A 6,000-nucleotide genomic window follows, 5' to 3' on the forward strand; every position below is an offset into this window, starting at 1 on the left:
GAGGAAAAGCCAGGGAGACTCGACGCCTCGGAGGCTGCAGCCGACTCGGGCTGCCCCTCGCTTGCTCCCTGCGCTTAGGAGGACTTTGAAGCGAGTCCAAGCTGGGAGGCTTTGTTGCCATGCGCGACTTGAGAGTTCGGTTTCCTTAATGGCCCCACAAGGGCTTGGAAAGCTGGCGAAGTCAGGTCTGGCTGGAGAGGCGGCTCCTTCCTTCAGCTCCTGCGTCCTTTGCTTGTAGATTTTGCAAACATTCCCCTTTGTTTGGGTCCTGGATGACTTGCAGGATTTTCTATTTTTTTTAAAAAAAAATTATTAAAGTTTCCATTTTAACAATGCCATCAAAACCACATTAAAACATTCCAAATTATGATACAATCAAAAAAAGCCAAATTATATATCTTTGGGTGCCTACCCATGCTCTGCAGAGCTGATTTTCTAGAGGTGCAGAAGCTCCAGGCCTGCCTGCAGGAGAAGAAATCTCCTGGTAACACAATCTCTCTTACTAGGTTGCCATGTTGTGGTGGTTGTTGCCTGCCAAGCTTGGAAAAGCTGCCTCTTTGGATAGGAGGTTAAATTGTGAGCAAAGCTGTGCCAGCTGTCAGGTTAAATGCGCAAGAGAGAAATAACTGGAGCTAAGAGATGGGTGTAAGGTTATTGGCAGCAACAGTGCATGTTCAGTGCTCCCAAATAGTCGGTGTGTCTCACGTGAGCTGCTTATTTACGAAAGTCGGGAATCTGATGCTGTACGATTCTATGATTCTTCAGTAGTGTTCGAAATTGGCACATTTTGCACCTGGGTTTCGACCGCTTGCGCCCAAGTGAAGATGCCTGGGTGCCAGGATCTGGAGGTGCATGCCTGGGGAACATTGGATCTGGGCTGTTTTCACACACTAATGCCCCATCCTGTAGAATTCTATCAGTTATATTTTATATGCACAGTCAGTATGAATTTATGGAACCGAAATGCTTATTCTGTGCAGTCTGAGTAGGAGCAGTCACCATTAAAAAGAGGTCGAAAACAGCCAATATATATGTGGACTGTCCCAGGATCAAGTGACTTTTCTTCTTTAAATTCGCAAAGCTCTTAACCTAGCTCAGTTTTGTCATCTGAACTAGCCAGTTGTTTAACTGAGAGTCAATCGCAGGCGGTCCATCATTTGGAAAATAGGGCTAGAGATATTTAAATAGGGCTAGAGATATCTTGCCCCCAAATGGCAAGTAGTCATTCCATTTTGGTGACTGCAACCTTGGTTTAAGGAGCCATGTAAGGAGCCTTATATATCTGAGCTTCTAACACTCTTTCAAGGAGCACTGCATCTTCTTCAGGGGGAAAACATAAGGAATGTTGATATTATCGGTGCTATGTATTGTTCACTGAACTCTTGGCATGTTTTGTGATTAAACTTCTGAAATGCAAATAAACTTTTTAATATTGTATTTGTTAGTTGCCTTTTTTTATACAAAACTAAATAAAAACACGGGACGCGGGTGGCGCTGTGGGTTAAACCACAGAGCCTAGGACTTGCCGATCAGAAGGTCAGCAGTTCAAATCCCCGCAACGGGGTGAGCTCCCGTTGCTCGGTCTGCTCCTGCCAACCTAGCAGTTCGACAGCACGTCAAAGTGCAAGTAGATAAATAGGTACCGCTCCAGCGGGAAGGTAAACGGCATTTCCGTGCGCTGTTCTGGTTCATCAGAAGTGGCTTAGTCATGCTGGCCACATGACCCGGAAGCTGTACGCTGGCTCCCTCAGCCAATAAAGCGAGATGAGCGCCGCAACCCCAGGACTACAAGTTATTGCTGGGATTGGGGATCCTGTGGCACTCCAGATGTTGCGGGACTGCAACTCCCATCATTCCTTGCCGTTTGGCCATGCTGGGTGTGGTCTGGTGAGAGTTGCAAATCAGCAATACCTGCTCATTTTAATGCCTTGTTGAATTCCCAGTATTTATATTGAAATTCTTTAGAGCTTTCATTGTGTATTTATGGTTATTGCGCTGTCAAAAGCACTTAAATTGCCGCCTCTTTTCCGTGCAGGCTTTGAGCGCAGTATATTTGTGTAAAATGTAGCATAAAAATAAACTGACAATGGCAAAGGGGTGTGTGTGTGTGTGTGTGTGTGGAGATATTTGTTCAGAAACTGAGCTGAAAACCTATGGGAGTTTCACTTGCACCAAATTTATTAGGCAGAAATTCCAGGTGCAGTTTTACTGCTTTCAGATAAGAACATAAGACATGGCCCATCTAGTCCAGCATTCTGTTCTCACAGGGGCTGACCAGATCCCTGTGGGAAACCAGTAAGCAGAACATAAGCACCATTAATTTGTCTAATGATCCTCTTTTAAAGTTGCTGGCCATCACTGCCTCCTGGTGGATCAGTTTCCATAGTTTGGTGATGCTCTGCACAAAGATGGGTGGTGAGACATCCTGCATAGGCTTAGAGAATCTGTTGCTTTCTTTCCAAGTCGACTATGGATAGCTACCCCCTTTTTACCAAGTTAGAGAATAAGAGAGATTGGGAATGTTGCACAGCTGTGCATCATGAATGTCTTGGTTGGGAACCTATGGACTTCCAGATGTTACTGATGGGCTTCGACTCCCATCAGCCCCAACCTGTATGGCCAGTAGTTGAGGATGATGGGAGTTGTAGTCCAGCAACATCAAAAGGGCAACAGGTTCCCCATCTCAGAGAAGCCTAGTTTCAGTAGAACCTACTCCCTAAAAAGTGTAAGATAGGTTTACAGCATTAGGTTCACACATTTGAAGCTTGCAATCTGTATTGAAAGACTTCAGTATTAACAAGTGTAGCAAACAAGCTACAAAACCCAAGCCTTGGGCATTCCTAGGGAGATTAAAAAAAAATAAAAATATTACTGTACTTTGAACAACAGATTTTAATCCAAACTGTCCCCCAGGTTGTTTATGGACCTGGCATGTTGCATGGATATCTACTAGAGCTTCTTTAGCTGTGGTTCCTGCATTGCAAGGAGTTGGACTAGAGGATCCCTTGGGATCCCTTTCAACTCTACAGTTCTATGATTTATGATTACTCAGAGGGCTGCAAATCTGAGGTTTTGTATTTTTCCCCAGCATACCTTTACTCGGCCCCATTGATCCCAGTGTAAATTACTTCAAAGAGATATGCTTAGGGATGGCTACCTGTTGCTCCAATCCTTTACCTGGAGCAATTAGTATGCAGATACAAGGCTCTTTGAGGAGATAATCACCCTTGTGGTTCAGGCTGCAGATGGGCCAGTGGGGGTGGCAGGGAGGAAACCCAACAAATCTGACAGATTTGGGGAGATGGGAAAGTCACTGGAGATGCCCTCCAACAAGTGATCAAAATATCCACTTCGCAATGCAGCATGCTCCTGTCTCTGAGGAAGGCTCTCTGGCTAAGTAATGGCTTTGGTTTCTGCAAGATTTTGTGCTAGTTGACATTTTAGGAATATGCCTAAATACAATCCAGTTAGCACTGGTTTGAAGATGTGAAAAAAGAAAGAAAAGAAAAGAAAAGAAAGATAGGCATTTTGAATGAAAAGACTTTGACATTTTGAATGAAAAGTTTTGCATTTGAAATCAAAATCCCAAATGAGACATTCCTGTGTGTATTGTTGGCATCCCATGAATACTTTAATTGTGGACAGTGGCGTATACGAAACCTTGTAAGTTGTCAAACTGAGTAAATACTGATGCTGCCATCAAAAATCGTTCATTCACAGCATAAGAAGTCTGTTGGACTGAACCAAGGACGGGCATCTGATCCTGTAGCAGCTAACAAAATGCATCTTGGCAGCTGATAAGCTGGGCATAAAAAGGAACAGCATTCCTCCACATTTTGTCACAGATAGCATGATAGTTAGTATTTTGACAATATTTTGGATGCTAACATTCCACATTCCTTTCTTGTTGACGCTCATGATGACTAGCAAATCTAACTAAAATATAAGGGATGGCCCAAGCCATGTAAGTGTATGGCCAACATTTTTTCCGCAGTGCATTAAAAATGTGTCATTATCATCATGTTTTAAGGCCTGCTTCTTAATTATAGCTACCCTTTTCCTTCCTTCAAATCCTTCTTTCCAGACTTTAACACCAGTGGAGGTTTCGCTTCTTTGCAATTAGACAGCAGCTGGAGCAACCTCCCTTTCTGCAATATTGAGCTACTGGGCTCTGTTTCTTGGCCAAACTAATAGGAAGTGTGATGGCTCTTCCCCCCTCACCCCAGGAACCCTGGAATGAGAATCCTACAAAAGATAAGCATGGTTTTGCATCAATAGTCAATTTTATGAGATGGTCAAATTTACCTAGAAATACCTCTGCATTGGGACCACAAACAATATTTGTTTTGATTTATACAGCTCACTCTGTTTCAAGGGCACGTTAATGTGAAACAGTGATTCTACATAAATAAATATGACCCTCTCAGTTACTCATTTTGCATTAAAAAAAGTAAGCCCTAGACTCCTGATTGTGAATTACTAACAAACCTAAGAACTGCTTTTTACAGTTTGTACTTGCAGTATCAACAACCAACTACAAAAGGCAGAGGCTGTGCACTTGCCACTTTCCATTTAAAATACATGCACATTTCTGACTCATTATTCAAACATATTTGAAAGATCTACCTGTGCACTCTTCAGAAATGTGATACTGTATATCTTTTGTACTTGTGATATCAGAACCCGAGTACAAAATTATAAGCAGCAAGCAGTCATAAGTTAGTCTGGGTCCAGCATGAAAGAGGAACTGGGTTTATTAGGTAAGCACTCCTTGACTCAAGCCATTCTGGTGGCAGAAGAAGGGGAGAGTTTTGCATATTCCCCATCTCTATCCCAAACTGTTCCCCAAAAGTTTAGGGAACTTTCTGGAACAGCATGGGAGGTGTTGCTGGAGGCTACAGTGAGAAGGGCAAATTGGCGAACATCATGTTCTCTCCCGCTGCCAGATCCACTGGACAGAATGTACCTTTCCCGCCATGGAAAGCAAAGTCTGGATTCAACTCAGAGAAAGAAAGACATGTTTCAGAGTACTACTCCATTCTTCCTTTCGCCCCAGTGTCCAACAGACATAAAAAGGGTTTTGCAGTACCAGAACAACAGACCACCTATCTCAACATCTGGTTTCCAAGAGCAGTCAACCAGATTATTCCCAGAAAACTTGCAAGTAGGGGAGGAAGGCAATGGCCCTTTCACATTGCAGGCATCGCCGCAACTGGTATACAGTGGTACCTCGCAAGACGAATGCCTCGTAAGACGAAAAACTCGCAAGACGAAAGAGTTTTTCGTCTTTTGAGTTGCTTCGCAAGACGAATTTCGCTATGGGCTTGCTTCGCAAGACGAAAACGTCTTGCAAGTTTGTTTCCTTTTTCTTAAAACCGTTAATACCCAGGGTGCATTCAGGGGGTGCAGTTGCGACTTGACTTCGAGGAGCAAGTCATAGCACGCGGTGTGGTAGCCTTTTTTGAGGTTTTTGAAGACTTTGGTGATTTTTGAAGCTTTTCCAAAATCCGTGCTTTGCAAGACGAAAAATTCGCAAGACGAAAAAACTTGCAGAATGAATTAATTTCGTCTTGCGAGCTACCACTGTATTTAAACATGGTGACAGATGGGTTTGTGGCTGCCTGCATTCGCAGGAGAAGGTACTGTACTAGCGCAGTCCATTGCAAAACTGTATTTGTCCATCTTTCTTTGGCTTATCAAATTATGCAACCTGTTAGGATTTCTCACCTTCAGTCTGCCTAGCAGCAGTCTCCCATCTGGTAGGCGAACGTGCATTTTGCGTTTCCTGTTGAAACAATGCAGCTTAATCACCATGCAGGCAGTCTGCCCACTGTCCTGTTGCTAGTGAGTCATCTGTCTAATGCCCTTTCTGTAAGGCTGAGTGGAAGTGGGGTGAAAAGGATGAGGAAGGCAAATACCCCTCTTGGCATTGTCTCGAGTTGAGTTAGGTAAGGCAGGAGATGGAGACAATGGAAAGTGTGTGGGCAAAACTATGGTCAT

Source organism: Podarcis erhardii (genome assembly GCF_964252035.2).
Source record: "Podarcis erhardii genome assembly, chromosome: 3".
Classification (NCBI taxonomy): domain Eukaryota; kingdom Metazoa; phylum Chordata; class Lepidosauria; order Squamata; family Lacertidae; genus Podarcis; species Podarcis erhardii.